At 51.0% G+C, this 21,324-nt stretch overlaps 1 protein-coding gene across 1 annotated transcript in view; it reads left to right on the top strand.

Annotated features, from left to right (window-relative positions):
- Positions 1-11,027: 11,027 nt before the first annotated feature.
- LOC144806587 (uncharacterized) overlaps positions 11,028-21,324 on the top strand; it is an 81,876-nt gene continuing 71,579 nt past the window's right edge. The window contains exon 1 of the mRNA XM_078672923.1: positions 11,028-11,248. The gene's annotated coding sequence lies outside the window, so the exon portion shown is untranslated. The remainder of the gene's footprint in view (positions 11,249-21,324) is intronic.

Below are 21,324 nucleotides of genomic sequence, written 5' to 3' on the forward strand. Positions count from 1 at the left end.
GAACAGATTCATACTGGTGGTAGTGGATCATGCCACCAGGTATCCAGAGGCTATTCCCCTGAGGACCACCACAGCACCTGTGGTGGCAAAAGCCCTCATTGCAGTTTTCTCAAGAGTGGGCTTTCCAAAGGAGGTGTTATCAGATAGGGGCACCAATTTTATGTCCAGCTATCTGAAAGCAATGTGGAAGGAATGTGGAGTAAACTATAAGTTTACCACCCCATATCATCCACAATGCAATGGGCTTGTGGAGAGATTTAACAAGACCCTTAAAGGCATGATAAAAGGATTACCAGAGAAGCTCAGGTGGAAATGGGACATTCTTTTACCCTGCCTGCTCTTTGCTTACAGAGAGGTCCCACAGAAGGGGGTTGGCTACAGCCCTTTTGAACTTTTGTTTGGCCACCCTGTGAGAGGTCCATTGTGTTTGGTGAAGGAAGGATGGGAGTTACCTCTCAAAAAGCCCAAACTAGACATAGTGGACTATGTACTTGGTCTCCGCTCCAGGATGGCTGAGTACATGGAAAGAGCATCCAAAAACCTGGAGGCCAGCCAAGAATTACAGAAAGCTTGGCATGACCAAAAGGCTGTGCTGGTAGAGTTCCAACCAGGACAGAAGGTATGGGTACTGGAGCCAGTGGCTCCAGCAGCACTCCAAGACAAATGGAGTGGACCCTATCCTATTATTGAGAAGAAGGGGGAAGTCACCTACTTGGTAGACTTTGGAACACCCAGGAGCCCTCACAGGGTAGTCCATGTGAATCGCTTGAAAGCATTTGTAGACAGGGAGGACATGAGCTTGCTCATGGCCACAGATGGGGAACAGGAGGAAGAGAGTGACCCTCTCCCAGACCTGCTTTCTCAGAACCCTGATGATGGTTCAGTTGATGGAGTAGCCTTGGCAGGCAGCCTCACTGACCAGCAACAGATGGACTGCAGACAAGTTTTGCAGGCTCACAGGCAAATGTTTTCACTCACACCCAGCCAGACTGACTGGTGTACCCATGTTGTGGACACTGGTGACAGTCTGCCTGTCAAGAATAAGATCTACAGGCAACCTGATCATGTCAGGGATTGCATCAAGGCTGAGGTGCAAAAGATGTTGGAGCTTGGAGTGATTGAGCCATCAGAGAGCCCATGGGCCAGCCCAGTAGTCCTGGTGCCAAAACCTCATACCCAAGATGGAAAGAGAGAAATGAGGTTTTGCGTGGATTACAGGGGTCTCAATGCTGTCACTAGGACAGATGCTCACCCCATTCCAAGAGCAGATGAGCTCATTGACAGATTGGCTTCTGCCAAGTTTCTGAGCACATTTGATCTGACAGCTGGCTACTGGCAAATCAGACTAGCTGAGGAGTCAAAAGCCAAAACAGCATTCTCTACCCCTAGTGGACATTATCAGTTTGTGGTAATGCCCTTTGGTTTGAAGAATGCACCTGCCACTTTCCAAAGGTTGGTGAACCAAGTCCTTACTGGGTTGGATGACTTTTGTGCAGCTTATCTAGATGATATTGCTGTCTTTAGCTCCACCTGGGAGGATCACCTGATCCACCTGAAGAAAGTTTTGGAGGCCCTGCAAAAGGCAGGCCTAACTATCAAGGCCACAAAGTGCCAGATAGGGCAGAGTAAGGTTGTATACCTGGGCCACCTAGTAGGTGGAGGCCAGGTTCAGCCACTGGAAAGCAAAATCCAGGCCATACAGGACTGGGCTCCTCCAGTTACCCAGACACAAGTCAGAGCCTTCTTGGGCCTGACTGGGTATTACAGAAAGTTTGTGAAAAACTATGGGTCTATAGTGACACCATTAAATGACTTGACATCCAAGAAGATGCCAAAAAAGGTTCAGTGGACAGTTAGCTGTCAGAAGGCATTTGATGACCTGAAGAAGGCCATGTGCTCTGCACCTATCCTAAAGAGTCCTGACTACTCCAAACAGTTCATTGTTCAGACAGATGCTTCTGAGTTGGGGGTGGGAGCTGTGCTCTCACAACTTAATCAAGATGGTCAAGACCAGCCTATTGCTTTCATTAGCAGGAGGCTGACTCCCAGAGAGAAACGTTGGTCAGCCATTGAGAGGGAGGCCTTTGCTGTGGTTTGGGCATTAAAGAAGCTGAGGTCCTACTTGTTTGGAACTCACTTCCTGGTGCAGACAGACCATAAGCCCCTCTTATGGCTTAATCAGATGAAGGGTGAAAATCCCAAACTGCTCAGGTGGTCCATTTCCCTACAGGGGATGGACTTTACAGTGGAGCACCGCCCAGGGACTGACCATGGTAATGCAGATGGTCTCTCCAGGTACTTCCACTTAGAACATGAAGACTTATCTGGTCAAGGTTAGTTTAATGTCCCTGCGTTTGGGGGGGGGTTGTGTAGGAGAGTAGGGTCTGCTATCCTATGGTCACCCCAAATTTTTGCTTTTTGCTTCACTGGTTTTCGACTACTGAGGCTGTGGGCCTGCTAATCAGACCCCCAGCCTGCTGTTCTCTCACTAAATTAATGACACATGTGCTATAGGCACATACCAATTGGAAATGGACTCCTTGTCAGCCCCTGTAGAATGCACTATAGGTGCCCAGGGCATAGGGGCCACCAAGGCCTACCAGGGGCTGCAGCATATCTTTTGCCACCCCTGGCTGGTTCTTAAATTGACACAACTGGCTGATCACTCAGCTGGGGCAAGGTGGTGTAATCACCCCTTGCTTAGGTATAGTATACCTATATCTAAACCTATATCTGGACACATGTAAACCTGTGAGCCACTCCTATAGTAGGCCTCATCAATCCTGGAGGCTGAGTGCGTGGTTTTATGTGAGATGGAGCTCTAGCATGAGCTGAGCCTGTCTGCAGCTGTCGGGAACAAATCCCTAAGCTGTTTCAGGATAATGCCATACCATATACTATTAAGTGCCTTATAATCCTCGCGGTTATTTAGCAACTTTGGTTTGGCTTTATCAAAACATGTCGTGTAAGGTGTCATACGATTTGGAATACCATCCCCTCACCAGTTCTGGCGACGGGGATGGCATTCCACCCCTCTAGAGGGGTAAGACATGTTACTTTACTTTAATGCGGTTAATTTCTCCAAAGACCTTAAGATCCACAAAATGGATGCCTCTGCCACAGACAAATGTCTGGACCCCTGCAGTTGACCGAAACTCGACCAAATGGGTCCTGGACAAAGGGTTTCCTGTCACAGGAGGGTGTCACCGCCCTCCAGACAGGAGATAGTGTATTGTAGCAGGGAGGTTTGAAAGAAACCAGACACTGCCTGGGGCGCACAAGGCTGCCCCTTGCATAATCCGGCCAAACCGGTTCTGGGGCACTCCAGCCCTCGTGCCAGGGCGGCCTGGATCAAAGGAAGGGGGTGTATCCACCCACTTCCTGGGTCCCACCCATAGGAGGGGACCTAGCAGGTAATCACGCCCCCCAGATTGGAATAAGAGTGGGAGCAGTGCCAATGCACATCAGATTTCCTGGAAGAAACATTTGAAACGCAATTCTGGACCCTTCGCCCTCCATCTCATCGTGGAAGCCCGAAGAATCTCCCTTGTGGTCAAGGAGTGACCACCCTGCAGCAGCAGGCACCATCCAGCCCTCGACATCTACTTAGTTGCAGTTCCCGCCGGAACTCGAGCGACTGAGATCGACAAGATCAAGCTTGCCTGCCTTCCAACAGCCCGATCCACAGTCCCTGCAGAGCTGAGACCCGTGGAGGCGACCGGAAGCGTGGGGCACGCCATCTTGAATTGACCACGAGACGCTGACCGTGCAGCCCACGAGTGACCCTCGAAGCTGTGCACCGGGGTTTGAGAAGCCCCCACCCTGAGCTGCTCCTGAGCCGAAGTTCAGCCCTCCACACTTGACGAGTGCTGCGTGGGGCCCTTTGGCTCTATTTGGCTCAACGCGTTGGCCCGGTCACTTGCCAGCTGGCTAGTGGTCCCTGTGCCGACGAAACTACAAAGAAGACTCGTGAATCTGGTTGCTCCAGATTCACACCAGCTCCCCTGAAAAGGAGCCCCGACTCTGACCTTCCTGGTCCGAGTGAGAAGCAAGCTTCCGATCCCGCGTGGATTGCTCTTACCAAGGCTTGTTTGCTCCAAACTTGAAGCCGACTGCACCGACGGTGAGAGCCTGCGTGGGACAGATCGTGACCTGCTCCTGGACGTCGCAGATGCCCCAGAGCCCACGTGACAGCGGAGAGAAGCTCCTCGACGACCACCTGATTGCGCCCGACATTGCCTGGTTCCGTCCTGGTTCCACCCTGGTCACTGCTGAGTGACCCAGACTCTGTCCCCTCTGCTTTCAGGTACTCTACAACTTGAGTCCACCCTTGGACTCCACCGGACACTTCATCTTCAACCTGCCTGCAGCCCTTTCAGCTTCAAGCACCAAGAGCCTGCGTGTCAAAACCCGACGTCACTTCGACCCTGTGCACCCACTTCCTGTGGGTGAGGTAACTTTGCTCCGCCGGTGTTCCCACACTGGTGCACACCTCTAGGGTCTGTGTGTTAAGTTTTGTTCCTCTAGGTTCAGCGGAAGTGTCCTTAAACTTTAACTCTATGACTTTTACGCACCATTGGTTAACATTGGTGCATGCGTGCGCTTTCCGCACATCTCCCGAATCCCGAGGGCCATTCCCGACTTCAGCATTGCTTGTCCTGACTGCTCCCAGCGATTCCCTAGGCCCTAGGCCTAACCACTGTTCGAGTGGCCTCTCTTATACCACTTGTTTAGTATATGGTTTGAGTGGCCACCCGCCCTCATCCATAATTGTGCAACTTGTATGTTTAAACAGTGCTTTTGATTTAACGCTTGTGCCCCTTTATTCATAAAGAATACTGGGGATTGTTTTTAGTAATAAACACATATATTTTTATAATATATACTTGTGTGGTGTCCTTTCATTTGGTATTACAGGATTGTATGTGGTAAAACAGCTCGCTTAACACGACCTCTTAAGTTAAGCCTTTAGGCTGCTTAGTCCATGCTACCCCTAGGATAGCTTGTCTAATAAGGTTGACTTACAACCAGACACCATAAGGGATTGTTTGGTCAGGTAGTAGGTGGTTCCAGAATTGGAAACATCCCCTACCAGGCCAACTTCTCACATTAGGGAATCGCTGTTCGAGTGGCCTCTCTTATACCACTTGTTTAGTATATGGTTTGAGTGGCCACCCGCCCTCATCCATAATTGTGCAACTTGTATGTTTAAACAGTGCTTTTGATTTAACGCTTGTGCCCCTTTATTCATAAAGAATACTGGGGATTGTTTTTAGTAATAAACACATATATTTTTATAATATATACTTGTGTGGTGTCCTTTCATTTGGTATTACAGGATTGTATGTGGTAAAACAGCTCGCTTAACACGACCTCTTAAGTTAAGCCTTTAGGCTGCTTAGTCCATGCTACCCCTAGGATAGCTTGTCTAATAAGGTTGACTTACAACCAGACACCATAAGGGATTGTTTGGTCAGGTAGTAGGTGGTTCCAGAATTGGAAACATCCCCTACCAGGCCAACTTCTCACACACCTCTACTCCAAGGCACATACTGTCTACTAGCTACCTCCCGCAAAGGGTAATTCTGTACTCCCAACACTCCCCCTCCCGGAGGTGGTGTCTCTCCTATGCTCTTTTTAGCACTCTTCTTTTTGGGCCATATTTCTTCCCACTTTTGGAGCATTTTCCATGCGTGTGTCTCTATAATCAGTTCCCGAATGTCCTTAATCCAATGACACTCTTCTTTTCCAGTTTCTGCTCACTGTATTGCAACATGTAACGCCCTTGTAACATATTTGATTTGGACAAATCCACCTTGTACCTCTTCCCTAAGGCAGACATTTTCTCATGTACCCACCTTGCCTTTCGAGTCACATCCTTTGCTACAAACAATAACTCATCTGAATCATAATGCTCCACTCTCTCCAGAGGTAAGTTTCCCTCGATTATCTCATCTGCCTCTGCTTTCAGACTCACTACATCCAGCATCTTTGCCCTTATGTCCGCCTTCAGAGTCCCTCGACTAGATGCACGATTCAATTCTTCGCTTCCACTGCTCTGTTCTCTACACCTATTCCCTTTGGCTGTATCCAAAGGACTGGTTTGTTCCCTTCGCTTCCATGATTCCAACTTGCTGTCATCCTGTCATTCCGATTCCTCACGGGTGGCTCCCACATTCTTAGGTCTGATCTCGAATCGGCAAGGGATCTCGATCTCGCCGTCCTTATCTCCATCTGTCCCCTTGATGAGTCTTCAGTGACTGGCAATGGTGTACTCAATTCCCTGGGTCTCGGCAATTGAGCTATCACGCTCACTGTGCCATTCCCTTCAGAGCTAGTTCTCTCTCCTACTACTGACTGTGATGAACTTCCATTTCTTGCCTGATCTGGATCGTACACTGACACTCTGGGACCAATGGTGGCACTTAGGAGTCCTAAAGTTAGGACTCCTAACTTTAGGACTCCTAAATGCCTTCTGTGAATACTGAAAGTCTTAAAGTTAGGGTTTTTCTCAGTTTAGGAGTCCTAAAGTTAGGACTCCTAACTTTAGGACTCCTAAATGACTTCTGTGTATACAAAATGAGTAAGTGCCTACTGTGAATACCAAAATGGTCGTAAGTTTAGGATTTTGTCTTAAGTTAGGTCTGTGAATCAGGCCCACTGTTCTTGGAAATGGGCAGCTACACCCGCTCTAGTAAAAGTACTGGGCTGGTCCGTTAACTCTGGTATTTCAGGGTGATATATTAGATGAACCTCTCGCATCGGAAACTGAGATTCCAAGGTAGGACTCTTCTCATGCAACCAGCCCCTATACACAATTAACGTTGTGATGTTCTCAAAAACTTGGCCAGGCTCCATACCACTAGCATACACGCCCTTATCTGGGATCAACCTCCCGACTATCATTAAATAAGGTAGTGCCTTCTACCAGTTCTAGAAGTATATCTATGAATAATAAACTGAATTTACCTTTACAAAGTCAACAGGTGCCTATGTATTTTATATCTGAATATTTTTAGACTTTATTGCTCCAGGACTAACTGTTTTTGTACCTCTTGTTACCCAGGTCCACGGATATTTATTGGGTTACCCCGTTATGTTATAATGGAATGTAAAACATGAGGCCGGTATTTTTCTCTGGGAAAGGTGGCAACCCTATTTCTGCTCCAGGACCCAGATTCTCTCTCCAACATAGTGCGAGTCTGCATTTACGTAGCTTGAGTTTCCCTCTTTTGATCAAACTGGAAAACTTGCCAAGTCACAAAGCGATTTCTATGTTCTTTCAACATAAAAGCACCAATAGTATTTCTTTACCAGCATAAACGTCACTTTTACTGCTCACAAAACCTGCCTTTACATCTTTAAAATAATTGTGTATTGTATACATTTTCATATGTGTGAATTAATCTTCTATCGGGGATAGCTGTTCCGGGACAAGAGGCCCTGACAGTTCGGACACATACACAAACATAGTTGGTAAAAACAAATCTTTTCTCAGCCCCTTCAAATTATGATTCATAGAGCTGGGCGGTCACACTTAGAAGAGCACAACACACATCTCACAGACAAACACACACATAGACACACACACAGACAGACACACACACACACGCACACACAGACACACACACCCAGACACGCACACACACACACAGACACACCCACGCACACCCAGACAGACAAACACACGCACACAGACACACACACACGCACACACAGACACATACACACAGATGCACACACACAGACAGACACACAGACGCACACAGACACACAGACATGCACACACACACACACGCACACACAGACACACACAGACACGCACACACAGACACACACACACACAGACAGACACACAAACACGCACACAAATGCACATAGACAGATAGACACACACATACACAGACAGACACGCACACACAGACACTCACACACAGACACACACGCACAGACAGACACACACACGCACACAGACACACACACACACAAACAGACACACGCAAACACAGACACACAGACACGCACACACAGACACACACGCACACACAGACACACACACACAGACACGCACACATAGACAGACACACACACACAGACAGACACACACACACACAGACACACACAGACTCACACACACGCACACACGCACACACACACACACACAGAGACACACACAGACACACACAGACACACACACACAGACACACACACACACACACGCACACACGCACACACACACACACACAGACACACACAGACACACACAGACACACACAGAGAGACACGCACACACACACAGGTGTGCAGCTCTGGTCCCTGCTTTGGCTCGGAGAAGTCAATCTAAAGCACAGACCTCGCTGCACAAGAAACAAAACAGAAACAAAAACAAAAATTTGAAAGAGCTAAGGATGCGTGAGATTACACTGAATTAAATCCCCTCGAGTGACATTTCTCAAAAGTAGTCGAAGATGGACCCTGTTTGGTGTTTGCTTAAGAAACCAGGAAGTAGAAGTGTTCCGACTGTGAGTGTCTTAACACCCACGTCTGTGTCTTTGCCATCGCCAATGCTTGTTTCTCATACGAGACCCTGTCAAGGACTCAAACACCCATGTCTGTGTCTTTGCAGGCACCAATGCTTGTTTCCCATAACACCCATGTCTGTGTGTTTACAGGCGCCAATGCTTGTTTCCCATAATACCCATGTCTGTGTGTTTACAGGAGCCAATGCTTGTTTCCCATAACAACCATGTCTGTGTATTTACAGGAGCCAATGCTTGTTTCCCATAACACCCATGTCTGTGTGTTTACAGGAGCCAATGCTTGTTTCCCATACCACCCATGTCTGTGTCTTTACAGGAGCCAATGCTTGTTTCCCATAACACCCATGTCTGTGTCTTTACAGGAGCCAATGCTTGTTTCCCATAACACCCATGTCAGTGTCTTTGCAGGACACACACTTGTGAAACAATGCTTGTTTCCCATAACACCCATGTCTGTGTCTTTACAGGAGCCAATGCTTGTTTCCCATAACACCCATGTCTGTGACTTTACAGGAGCCAATGCTTGTTTCCAATAACACCCATGTCAGTGTCTTTGCAGGAGCCAATGCTTGTTTCCCATAACACCCATGTCTGTGACTTTACAGGAGCCAATGCTTGTTTCCCATAACACCCATGTCAGTGTCTTTGCAGGAGCCAATGCTTGTTTCCCATAACACCCATATCTGTGTCTTTACAGGAGCCAATGTTGTTTCCCATAACACCCATGTCAGTGTCTTTGCAGGACACACACTTGTGAAACAATGCTTGTTTCCCATAACACCCATGTCTGTGTCTTTACAGGAGCCAATTCTTGTTTCCCATAACACCCATGTCTGTGTCTTTACAGGAGCCAATGCTTGTTTCCCATAACACCCATGTCTGTGACTTTACAGGAGCCAATGCTTGTTTCCCATAACACCCATGTCAGTGTCTTTGCAGGAGCCAATGCTTGTTTCCCATAACACCCATATCTGTGTCTTTACAGGAGCCAATGCTTGTTTCCCATAACACCCATGTCAGTGTCTTTGCAGGACACACACTTGTGAAACAATGCTTGTTTCCCATAACACCCATGTCTGTGTCTTTACAGGAGCCAATGCTTGTTTCCCATAACACCCATGTCTGTGACTTTACAGGAGCCAATGCTTGTTTCCAATAACACCCATGTCAGTGTCTTTGCAGGAGCCAATGCTTGTTTCCCATAACACCCATGTTTGTGACTTTACAGGAGCCAATGCTTGTTTCCCATAACACCCATGTCAGTGTCTTTGCAGGAGCCAATGCTTGTTTCCCATAACACCCATATCTGTGTCTTTACAGGAGCCAATGTTGTTTCCCATAACTCCCATGTCTGTGTGTTTACAGGAGCCAATGCTTGTTTCCCATAACACCCATGTCTGTGTGTTTACAGGAGCCAATGCTTGTTTCCCATAACACCCATATCTGTGTCTTTACAGGAGCCAATGTTGTTTCCCATAACTCCCATGTCTGTGTGTTTACAGGAGCCAATGCTTGTTTCCCATAACACCCATGTCAGTGTCTTTGCAGGAGCCAATGCTTGTTTCCCATAACACCCATATCTGTGTCTTTACAGGAGCCAATGTTGTTTCCCATAACACCCATGTCAGTGTCTTTGCAGGACACACACTTGTGAAACAATGCTTGTTTCCCATAACACCCATGTCTGTGTCTTTACAGGAGCCAATGCTTGTTTCCCATAACACCCATGTCTGTGACTTTACAGGAGCCAATGCTTGTTTCCAATAACACCCATGTCAGTGTCTTTGCAGGAGCCAATGCTTGTTTCCCATAACACCCATGTCTGTGACTTTACAGGAGCCAATGCTTGTTTCCCATAACACCCATGTTTGTGACTTTACAGGAGCCAATGCTTGTTTCCCATAACACCCATGTCAGTGTCTTTGCAGGAGCCAATGCTTGTTTCCCATAACACCCATATCTGTGTCTTTACAGGAGCCAATGTTGTTTCCCATAACTCCCATGTCTGTGTGTTTACAGGAGCCAATGCTTGTTTCCCATAACACCCATGTCTGTGTGTTTACAGGAGCCAATGCTTGTTTCCCATAACACCCATATCTGTGTCTTTACAGGAGCCAATGTTGTTTCCCATAACTCCCATGTCTGTGTGTTTACAGGAGCCAATGCTTGTTTCCCATAACACCCATGTCAGTGTCTTTGCAGGAGCCAATGCTTGTTTCCCATAACACCCATATCTGTGTCTTTACAGGAGCCAATGTTGTTTCCCATAACTCCCATGTCTGTGTGTTTACAGGCGCCAATGCTTGTTTCCCATAACACCCATGTCTGTGTCTTTACAGGCACCAATGCTTGTTTCCCTGCTGGAGGCGGCGGTTCCGTCAGCGGCCACCAGAGGGCGCTCCTCGCCTGCTGATGAATCCACTGAGCTGCCCATGGGATGAAAGGGAGAAGGGTTTCCTCTTCTGGGTCAGCGGCGGCAGAGACAGCACCAGCAGCAAATGCTGACATCAGTTCCTGCCTCTCTTTGTGTGTTCAGCCTGCTGCAGAGGAGGAAGGAGCCCTGTCTGTCTGTGCAGCGACCTTCATCTACAGACCCCCCTCAGACCCCAGATCTGCCCCTGCCCCCCCTGGGACCCCAGATCTGCCCCCCCCACGGCCCCCCAGGGGGAGTAGAGAGCCTGGACACGTCTGCACAGGTCTCTGCTCAGGTAGGAGATTGTCAGCACTTTCTGCTGTGTTTGTGGAAATAGACTGAATAAACCTGGGGGGGAATCTCTGCAGGAGCCGGGCTGAGCTGGGCTCTTCTATACGGGGGCCCCTGTGGTTGAGCTGAGCTCTTCTATCTGGGGCCCTTGGGGAGGGCTGTGTTCTTTTATCCAGGGACCCTGGGGCTGAGATGGGCTCTTCTATCTGGAGCCCCTGGGGCTGAGCTGGGCTCTTCTATCCAGGGCCCCTGGGGTTGAGCTGGGCTCTTCTATCCGGGCCCCTGGAGTTGAGCTGGGCTCTTCTATCCAGGGGCCCCTGGGGCTGAGATGGGCTCTGCTATCTGGGGGCCCCTGGGGCTGAGTTGGGCTCTTCTATCCGGGGGCCTTGGGGCTGAGATGGGCTCTGCTATCTGGGGGCCCCTGGGGCTGAGTTGGGCTCTTCTATTCGGGGCCCCTGGGGATGAGCTGGACTCTTCTATCTGGGGCATCTGGGGATGAGCTGGGCTCTTCTATATGGGGCTCTGGGGATGAGCTGGGCTCTTTATCCGGGGGCCCCTGGGGCTCAGCTGGGCTCTTCTATCCGAGGCCCCTGGGGCTGAGCTGGGCTCTTCTATCCGGGGGCCCTTGGGTTGAGCTGGGCTCTTCTATCCCGGGGACCCCTGGGGGGCTGAGCTAGGCTCTTCTATCCAGGGCCCCTGGGGCTGAGCTGGGCTCTTCTATCCGGGGGTCCTGGGGCTGAGCTGGCCTCTTCTATCCGTAGCCCTGGGGCTGAGCTGGGTTCTTCTATCCAGGGGGCCCTGTGGCTCAGCTGGGCTCTTCTATCCGGGGCCCCTGGGGCTGAGCAGGGCTCTTCTATCCGGGGGCATTGGGGCTGAGCTGGGCTCTTTTATGCGGGGCCCCTGGGGCTGAGCTGGGCTCTTCTATCTGGGGCCTCTGGGGATGAGCTGGGCTCTTCTATCTGGGGGCCCCTGGGGCTGATCTGGGCCCTTCTATCCAGAGGCCCCTGGAGCTGAGCTGGACTCTTCTATATGGGGGCCCTGGGGCTTAGCTGGGCTCTTCTATCCGGGGGGCCCTGGGGCTGAGCTGGGCTTTTCTATCCGGGGGCCCCTGGGGCATAGCTGGGCTCTTCTATCCGGGGCCCTGGGGCTGAGCTCGGCTCTTCTATCCGGGGGTCCTGGTGCTGAGCTGGGCTCTCTTATCCGGGGGTACCTGGGGCTGAGCTGGGCGCTTCTATCCGGGGCCCCTGGGGCTGAGCTGGGATCTTCTATCTGGGGGCCCTGGGGCTGAGCTCGGCTCTTATATCTGGGGACCTCGGGCTGAGCTGGGCTCTTTTATCCGGGGCCCCTGGGGTTGAGCTGGGCTTATCTATCTGGGGGCCTCTGGGGCTGTGCTGGGGCTCCACTATCCGGGGGCCCTGGAGGGCTGAGCGGGGCTCTTCTACCCGGGGGCCGTGGGGCTGAGCTGGGCTCTTCTATCCGGGGCCCTGGGGATGAGCTGGGCTCTTCTATCCGGGGGCCCCTGGGGCTGAGATGGGCTCTTCTAACCGGAGCCCCTGGGGCTGAGCTGGGTTCTTCTATCCAGGTCCCTGAGGTTGAGCTGGGCTCTTCTATCCGGGGCCCCTGGGGTTGGCTGGGCTCTTCTATCCAGGGGCCCCTGGGGCTGAGCTTGGCTCTTCTATTCCGGGGCCCCTGGGGCTGAGCTGAGCTCTTCTATCTGGGGGACCCTGGGGCTGAGCTGGGCTCTTCTATCCCGGGGCTGAGCTGGACTCTTCTATCCGGGGCCCCTGGGGCTGAGATGGGCTCTTCTATCCGGAGCCCCTGGGGCTGAGCTGGGTTCTTCTATCCAGGTCCCTGAGGTTGAGCTGGGCTCTTCTATCCAGGGCCCCTGGGGTTGGCTGGGCTCTTCTATCCAGGGGCCCCTGGGGCTGAGCTTGGCTCTTCTATCCGGGGCCTTGGGGCTGAGCTGGGCTCTTTTATCTGGGGCCCCTGGGGCTGAGCTGGGCTCTTCTATCCCGGGGCTGAGCTGGACTCTTCTATCCGGGGCCCCTGGGGCTGAGCTGGGCTCTTCTATCCGGGGGCCCCTGGGGCTGAGCTGGGCCCTTCTATCCGGGGGGCCCTGGGGCTGAGCTGGGCTCTTTTATCTGGGGGCCCTGGGGCTGAGCTGGGCTCTTCTATCCGGAGGGCCCATGGGGCTGAGCTGAGCTTTGCTCTTCTATCCGGAGGGCCCATGGGGCTGAGCAGAGCTGGGCTCTTCTATCCGGGGGCCCCTGGGGCTGATCTGTGCCCTTCTATCCGGGGGCCCCTGGGGCTGATCTGTGCCCTTCTATCCGGAGTCCCCTGGGGCTGAGCTGGACTCTTCTTTATGGGGGCCCTGGGGCTGAGCTGGGCTCTTCTATCCGGGGGGCCTGGGGCTGAGCTGGGCTCTTCTATTCGGGGCCCTGGGGCTGAGCTCGGCTCTTCGATCCGGGGGTCCTGGTGCTGAGCTGGGCTCTCTTATCCGGGGGTTCCTGGGGCTGAGCTGGGCTCTACTATCCGGGGCCCCTGGGGCTGAGCTGGGATCTTCTATCTGTGGGCCCTGGGGCTGAGCTTGGCTCTTATATCTGGGGACCCCGGGGCTGAGCTGGGCTCTTCTATCCGGGGCCCCTGGGGTTGAGCTGGGCTTATCTATCCGGGGGCCTCTGGGGCTGTGCTGGGGCTCCTCTATCCGGGGCCCTGGAGGGCTGAGCTGGGCTCTTCTATCCGGGGGCCCTGGGGCTGAGCTGGGCTCTTCTATCCGGGGCCCTGGGGATGAGCTGGGCTCTTCTATCCGGGGGCCCCTGGGGCTGAGCTGGGCTCTTCTATCCAGGTCCCTGAGGTTGAGCTGGGCTCTTCTCTCCGGGGCCCCTGGGGTTGACCTGGGCTCTTCTATCCAGGGGCACCTCGGGCTGAGCTTGGCTCTTCTATTTCGTGGCCCCTGGGGCTGAGCTGGGCTCTTCTATCTGGGGGCCCCTGGGGCTGAGCTGGGCTCTTCTATCCGGGGCCCCTGGGGCTGAGCTGGGCTCTTCTATCTGGGGGCCCATGGGGCTGAGCTGGGATCTTTTATCCAGGGCCCCTGGGGCTGAGCTGGGCTCTTCTATCCCGGGGCCCCTGGGGCTGAGCTGGACTCTTCTATCCGGGGCCCCTGGGGCTGAGCTGGGCTCTTCTATCTGGGGGCCCCTGGGGCTGAGCTGGGCCCTTCTATCCGGGGGCCCTAGGGCTGAGCTGGGCTCTTTTATCTGGGGGCCCTGGGGCTGACCTGAGCTCTTCTATCCGGGGGTCCATGGGGCAGAGCTGAGCTGGGCTCTTCTATCCGGGGGCCCCTGGGGCTGATCTGTGCCCTTCTATCTAGAGGCCCCTGGGGCTGAGCTGGACTCTTCTCTCTGGGGGCCCTGGCGCTGAGCTGAGCTGGGCTTTTCTATCCGGGGGCCCCTGGGGCTGATCCGGGCCCTTCTATCTGGGGGCCCTGGGGCTGCGCTAGGCTCTTCTATCCGGGGGGCCCCAGGGGCTGAGCTGGGCTTTTCTATCCGGGGGCCCCTGGGGCTGAGTTGGGCTCTTCTATCCGGGGGTCCTGGGGCTGAGCTGGGCTCTTTTATCCGGGGCCCCTGGGGCTGAGCTGGGCTCTTCTATCCGGGGACCCCGGGTCTAAGCTGGGCTCTTCTATCCGGGCTGTTCTTGCCTTAGTACATCAGGTAGTACCGCCCATGACGGCGTGCCATGGGTAGTACGGTTGATACTTCATCTCATTCCTAGATCTCGGGAGGGTGCAGCCTTGGGCTCATTTGTTCTTGCCTTAGTACATCGGGTGTACCACCAACGACGGCGTGCCATGGGTAGTACGATTGATACCTCATCTCATTCCTAGATCTCGGGAGGGTGCAGCCTTGTACTCATTTGTTCTTGCCTTAGTACATTGGGTAGTCCCGCCCATGACGGCGTGCCATGGGTAGTACGGTTGATACCTCATCTCATTCCTAGATCTAGGGCTGGTGCTGCCTTGTACTCATTTGTTCTTGCCTTAGTACATCGGGTAGTACCGCCCATGACGGCGTGCCATGGGTAGTACGGTTGATACTTCATCTCATTCCTAGATCTAGGGCTGGTGCAGCCTTGTACTCATTTGTACTTTCCTTAGTACATCAGGTAGTACCACCAATGAGGGTGTGCCATACGTAGCAGTGTAGATACTTTCCCAGGTGTTGTACGCCTCTGAAGAAGGCACCATTCCAAGGGGACGTCTCATCGCCACAATGCTGCTCCTCTGGTTGGTGTTGCAAGCAATCCAGAAGGCAGTTTTGTTGCTTTTTACAGGCACTTTGCACGTAGTGGCGCTTATAGTCCGTGGACAGATTGCTTGTATGGAACCCTGTGTCTGTGGTACAGGTCCCACTCGACCCACTCTGCCTGCTTTGTTCTGCAATACATACTGTCTGAGTCACCTATATAGGACACGGTGTGTACCGAGCCAGTACGGTATCAGGTGATCCCACTTTAGGGAACCCTGTCTGACATTCTGAGGTATGTGGGGGCTAAGTGACCAACAAACCAATCTTGTGAACTGGACGGGTGAAAGGGTCCACTGGGTCGTGATATGCTTGGGGCTGAGTAGGAACGGCTGCATCTTTGTAGGAGTAGAAAGCGTAGTACCAGCATCTATAGGATCAAAGTTCACCCATGAATAAAGCATTTCAAAGGCATACACTGCATGTGCATGTACAACAAATGTTACTGCCCCCCTGTGCTCAATGTTGCCTCTGTCTTCACAATGTTGTGTAACTTCTGCCCTGTAATTGACTCCGATCAAACCAGGAGCCTCATGTTTAACCCCTTGCATGCTGGTGACGAACCCCAGCTGCCACGCTCCGCGGTGCTCGTGTGCGGATGACGGCTGGGGTTCGTCACGGCCCCGCCCTGTTCTTTTGTTTACCGCACAGCGGCAGAAACAGGCCAGCAGCGAAGGGGTTAAAGAACCCTTCAACTAACTAAAGATCCAATGTGCAAATACCACAGATTTGTTTGGATTAGTAGTTTTGTGCTGAAAAATTCCCCTAATTGTTCGCTCTGGAAAAAAAATCTACCTGAAATGTTTGTTAACTGCTCACATTGACCCCTTAAATGCTGGCCCCTCTCTCTCCCCTCCCCCACATGCTGAGCACTTTCTTTTAACGTATTTTGGGTAGTTTGTGCTTAGGGTACATAACTTTTTTTCACAAAAGGTACCCATGGCAAATTTTGCACCCTCTTATGTCTAACATCCAGGGGATTGTAAAGGTACCCAGGGTTTTTGGATTCCCCTGGAGGGGACCCAGAAAATAGGCAAAATAGGGACAAAGTGCTCCAGAGAAAACTGTTTTTTTCCTTTAAATGTCATCATCGAACATTTTCTGTGCTAAGGTCACCATCTTCCCAGCTTGTAGGGACAAAAACAATTTTTTTAACCACAGTTTTAGCCCATTTTGCCTATTTTTTGTGCTCTCAACTTTCTTCCAGTTTTTGGTGTTATCCACTGTGAAACCCGGGGGGGATCCAGGAAAGCTGCAGATTTCTGAAAGTAGAAGAAACCCAGAATTCAGAAAGGGGTCATATGTGTAGATCCCTCAAGATTTTCCCAAAGATGCTGACTGTTGAAATAAGGAAATATTGAAAATGAGTAGGACAAAAATGCCGTTTGTGACCACGTTTTCATCTGTGAATTTCTGTCACAATGACCAATTTACAAAACTGTTATTTGTACATCTCTAAATTTGAGGGTGCCCATACTAGAATATGATTCAGAGGACGAGTCTGGCTGAGGTGTTCTGGTTGGTCTGGAGTTTGTGTAGTAGGGTTTTGTTGATTCCGGCATCGAGGGCGTTGCCGTAGTCCAGTCTGCTCGTTATGAGTGCATGGGTGACGGTCTTTCTGCATTCTGTGAGGATCCACTTTAAGGTCTTGCAGAGGATGTGGAGGGAGTTGAAGCAGGTGGAGGCGACGGCGTTGATCTGGCGGGTCAAGGTTTGCTGTCTATGACGATCCTGAGATTCTTGGCATGGGTGGTGAGGGTAGATGTTCGTCCTATCTTTAGTAGCCACCAGGTGGAGTCCCACGCTGACGTGCTTTTCCCGAAGATCACGGTTTAAGTCCGTCAGTGTTTTAGACAGTTGATCTTCACCCAGTGGGCAATTCCAGTCATACAGGAATAAAACTTCATCCGGGTACTGGGCGTCTTGGCCATGAGAGACAGTTGTGTGTCACTGTAGGAGAGGACTTTGATGTTATGAGAGTGGATGATTCTAGCTAAAGGGAATATGTATGCATTGAAGAGGGTCAGGCTCCAGGAAGATCTGCGTGGAACTCAGCAGACAAGGTCACCGGCATGCAACGTGTATGGTGACAGGATGACTGACTTGGTTCTTCCAGTCAGGTAGAAGCAGATCCATTGGAGTGCGTCTCGTTGGATTCTGATCTGGAGGCGTTGGATAAGGATGGGGTGGGAGACTGTCTCATACTCTACAGAGAGGACCAGGAGAATGATATCACCATGTCTCTTGTGTCCAGAGTCATGCAGATGTCATCCATGGCGGGGATGTGGACAGTTTCCAAGCTGTGGTTGGGGCTCAAAGCAGACTGAGTGGTTTTGAGGAGCTGGTGGTGAGGTATTCAACAAAGTGTCTGTTGACCATTTTCTCCAGGACGTAAACCGAGAATGGTAGCAGGGGGATCGGCCTGTGGTTGGTGAGCGTTTAAGGGTTTGAGGGGGTTTCTTCAGCAGTGGGAGGACAGTGGTGTCTTTCTCTCAATCAGTTCTTCCTCGGGGTCTGTAGTAAGATCGAGAGATCCACCCCTAGGCACCACCGACTCTGAATGCTGTATTAGCACAGAGTATTGGAGTGGCCAGGCAAGGGAAAGGGGTTTAGGAGATAGGAGCTGCGAGGAGCGAGATTTCAAAAAGAGAACACACATAATATTCAGATGGAACTTGAGTTTTGAGTTCCCCCATAAAACTTCCCCTGCTTTTGAAGGATTAGGTTTTTTACCCTGTTTGGTGAACTTAAAAGAACTCTCTCTCTCTCTATTCTGCTTTTTTGAGGGTTTCTGCTTCTATACTGGCTCTCTTAAAATTAGGCTGTAAGATAAAGGTGATTAGGTGAAGTCACTTGTTCAACGCTAACCTTTTAACACCTTAGCTACACCCGATTCTAGACACTGCTACAAGGATACATTCCGTAAAGAGTTTCATTAAACATTTATCTCCCTCTTCTTCAATATTTCAATGCCCCAGGTTAAGTCATCTGGCTGCGAAAGATAGTTATATGAACTGAACAATAAAATTCATGAATCATGTTCTTTACTCTTCAGTCAAACGGGTTTGTCTCTATGGAGCTGCCTTCCCTGGAATTGTTTCGACTAATAATGGTCTTTAGTGGTAGCGCAAGAAATCAGGTTACATTTAGTCTCTTACTTCGAGTTAGAACCAAAACTATGACGAGGCTTGAAACGCCAAGGAATCAGCTCTCTCTGCCTCTCTCAGCCCTCACTAGGGGGGCATCCACTCTGTCCCAAGTGAAGGCTGGATCACTCACAGCGTGAGGGTACTCACCACCAAAGAGCTCAGCTGAAGGAGCGTTGGCCAACAAACTCCGTCAACAAAACTGAGTAATCCCGTTTATCGCGGGAGCTCAGGAAAGAAGGGATTACTCCGATCATTTCCTGGAGTAGTAATTGTAAGTGAGAGCACTGTTCCAGTCCTTGTCAGTGAGGCTGTTCTTGTTTTTGCGGGCTGGTCTGGTGGGGGTGTGTGTGTTGGACCAGGATGCTGAACTTGATGAGGGCCTGGTCTGTCCAGGAGACTGGTGAGGGCTCCTCGAATCTGATGTTGTTAAAGGTGGTGAAAATAGGATTCAGGAGGTGTCCAGCGACTTGGTTTGGTCCCTGTACTCTTTGGGTTAGACCCATGTTTGCAAAGTCTTATTTTTAGTTGGAGTTGTCGTAGCCTTCCAGATAGAACTTCTTGTCTCCGAGTTGGATGATATTGCTAGTGTCCAGGGCTAGTGGTGTGACGATGTCCGTTATGGAGCCAGCGAAGTTTGTGTGCGGTCCTGGTGGTCTGCAGATGAAAATGCCGCTTATGGCTATGATATTGTGTCTTTGGAGGTGGTGCCGCTAATGGAGTTCTTGTGGGTGATGGTGATTCCGCCTCTGAGCTTGTGAAGTCTGTCTTGCCTGGTGATCTTACACCGGGGGGGGGGGGTGGCTGCGGGGATGCCATGTGCTGATGCAGGGTTCAGCCAGGTTTCTGTGAGGAAAAGAAGGTCAGTGTTTTGTTGTGCAGTAGGTCCCAGATCTCTGTGGCTTGGTTGGTGAGTGAGCAGATGTTGATGAACTTGCATTCGAGTGCGGAGTGTTGTGTGACTAGTTGCGAGACTGTGTGTGCGAGAGAGTGGGGTGTTGGTTGCTGCTGGTGCGGATGCGGTGAGTGTTGGGTGTGGGTAAGTGCATGAAAACTTGCAGGAAGCGCAAGTGAACGCTCCCTCGATGTTGTGTGGGGCAGTGAGGCACCAGCATGTGGAAGGGTGGCTGGGATTGAGGGTGCGGAGGGTCACAGTAGGCAGTAGTGGGAATGGACAAGACCAGGGTTCCTGTCACTGGGCATCGTCCATGCATGGATGGGCGCAGACTGGCTTGCCTTTGGCATGCCATCAGGGCATATGGCCATGTCTGAACTGGGGTGGCGGAGTGAGCAAAAGAATGATGATGGAATAAACCCAGATCAGTTGGCCCTAAGTTGGCAGGGTATGCCCAGACGTGGGTCCTGTGCTCACTTTGCCACTGGATTCAAGCTAGCCTGGCTGATGACGGCTGATTAACCAGAAACCGGTCCTAGGATGCTTGCTTCCGGTCCAGGGAAGACATGGCTTAGCAGTTCGGGCTGGACTGTTCCCATGAGGCACAGGGTCAGACTGATTTGCATATGGCCATGTCTGCACTGGGGTGGCGGAGTGAGCTACAGAATGATGATGGACAATGGGAAGATGCATAAGATCCCCTCCCCCTTTAAACTTATATTAAGGAAAGAAACCAGTGGCTGGCTGTGGCATCAGTTGCATGACAGCTACTGCAAGACAGTCCGGCTCAAGACCATCTTGAGTGTTTTTAAAGCATGGAGTGCTTCACGGACAGCATGTGGCATTGGTAGATTATCATTCCACACACCCGTAAATAATAATTTTACTCTCCCAGAAGTATTTAGAGACACTTGTATGGGAAAATGCAAGAGAGCGGGAGTAAATAGAATTGTCTGTTCCTTTTACCCCACTGATCTTCGATCCTTCGAAGAACTGAAAGAAGATTTGACTTTGAATTGGTGGGATTTTTAAAAATTTCTTCAAATTAGAGATCTTCTTGAACGGAAAGGAGGGGGACAGGCTAAATTTGGGAAAGTTTAAATTAATAAAAGTATAATCCAAAAAAAAGTAAGCAGCCCTCCCAGATGATATGGACAAACCTCCAAAAAATGAAAGGTGATGGTAGGAGTGTCCGACGAGACATTTTTTTATGCTCACGAGTTATTGCATTCGGTTTTGATATCTGCTAGGTCACAGGCACAGTTTTATAAAATGTGTTTCTTTTTGTATTATACACCTGACAAAATCTCGAAATGGGGTTGAGGGAAGGGAACATGTTGTCCTCGCTGTGCAGTCTGTAATGCAGAGAGTGTTCATATTTTTGCATCATGTCAGGTTTTGTAGAAATTCTATAAAGATATCACAAAGTTTTTATCAGAAGTGTTAGAAACTGAAATAACACATAGGGGCTGATTCTGATGCGGGTTGGAAAGCATTCCCTCCCAGGGCCTGATTCTGATGCGGTTAGGAAGGCCTCCTAATGGCATTTGCTCCTTCCAAAAAGTATCGGGAGCAACCCAGTGCCCAATTATAATGCGGGTAGGAACATGTGCTCCCATTGAAGTCAATGGGAGTCCAACCAAATCGTATCTGGAGGCACCCGGATGCATCGTACTTGGTCGGTCGGACTCTCCCGATCCGAGTGCGTCGGAAACCATTTCCAACCCGATCAGAATCAGCC

Source organism: Lissotriton helveticus, assembly GCF_964261635.1.
Source record: "Lissotriton helveticus chromosome 1_1 unlocalized genomic scaffold, aLisHel1.1 SUPER_1_unloc_9, whole genome shotgun sequence".
NCBI classification, from domain to species: domain Eukaryota; kingdom Metazoa; phylum Chordata; class Amphibia; order Caudata; family Salamandridae; genus Lissotriton; species Lissotriton helveticus.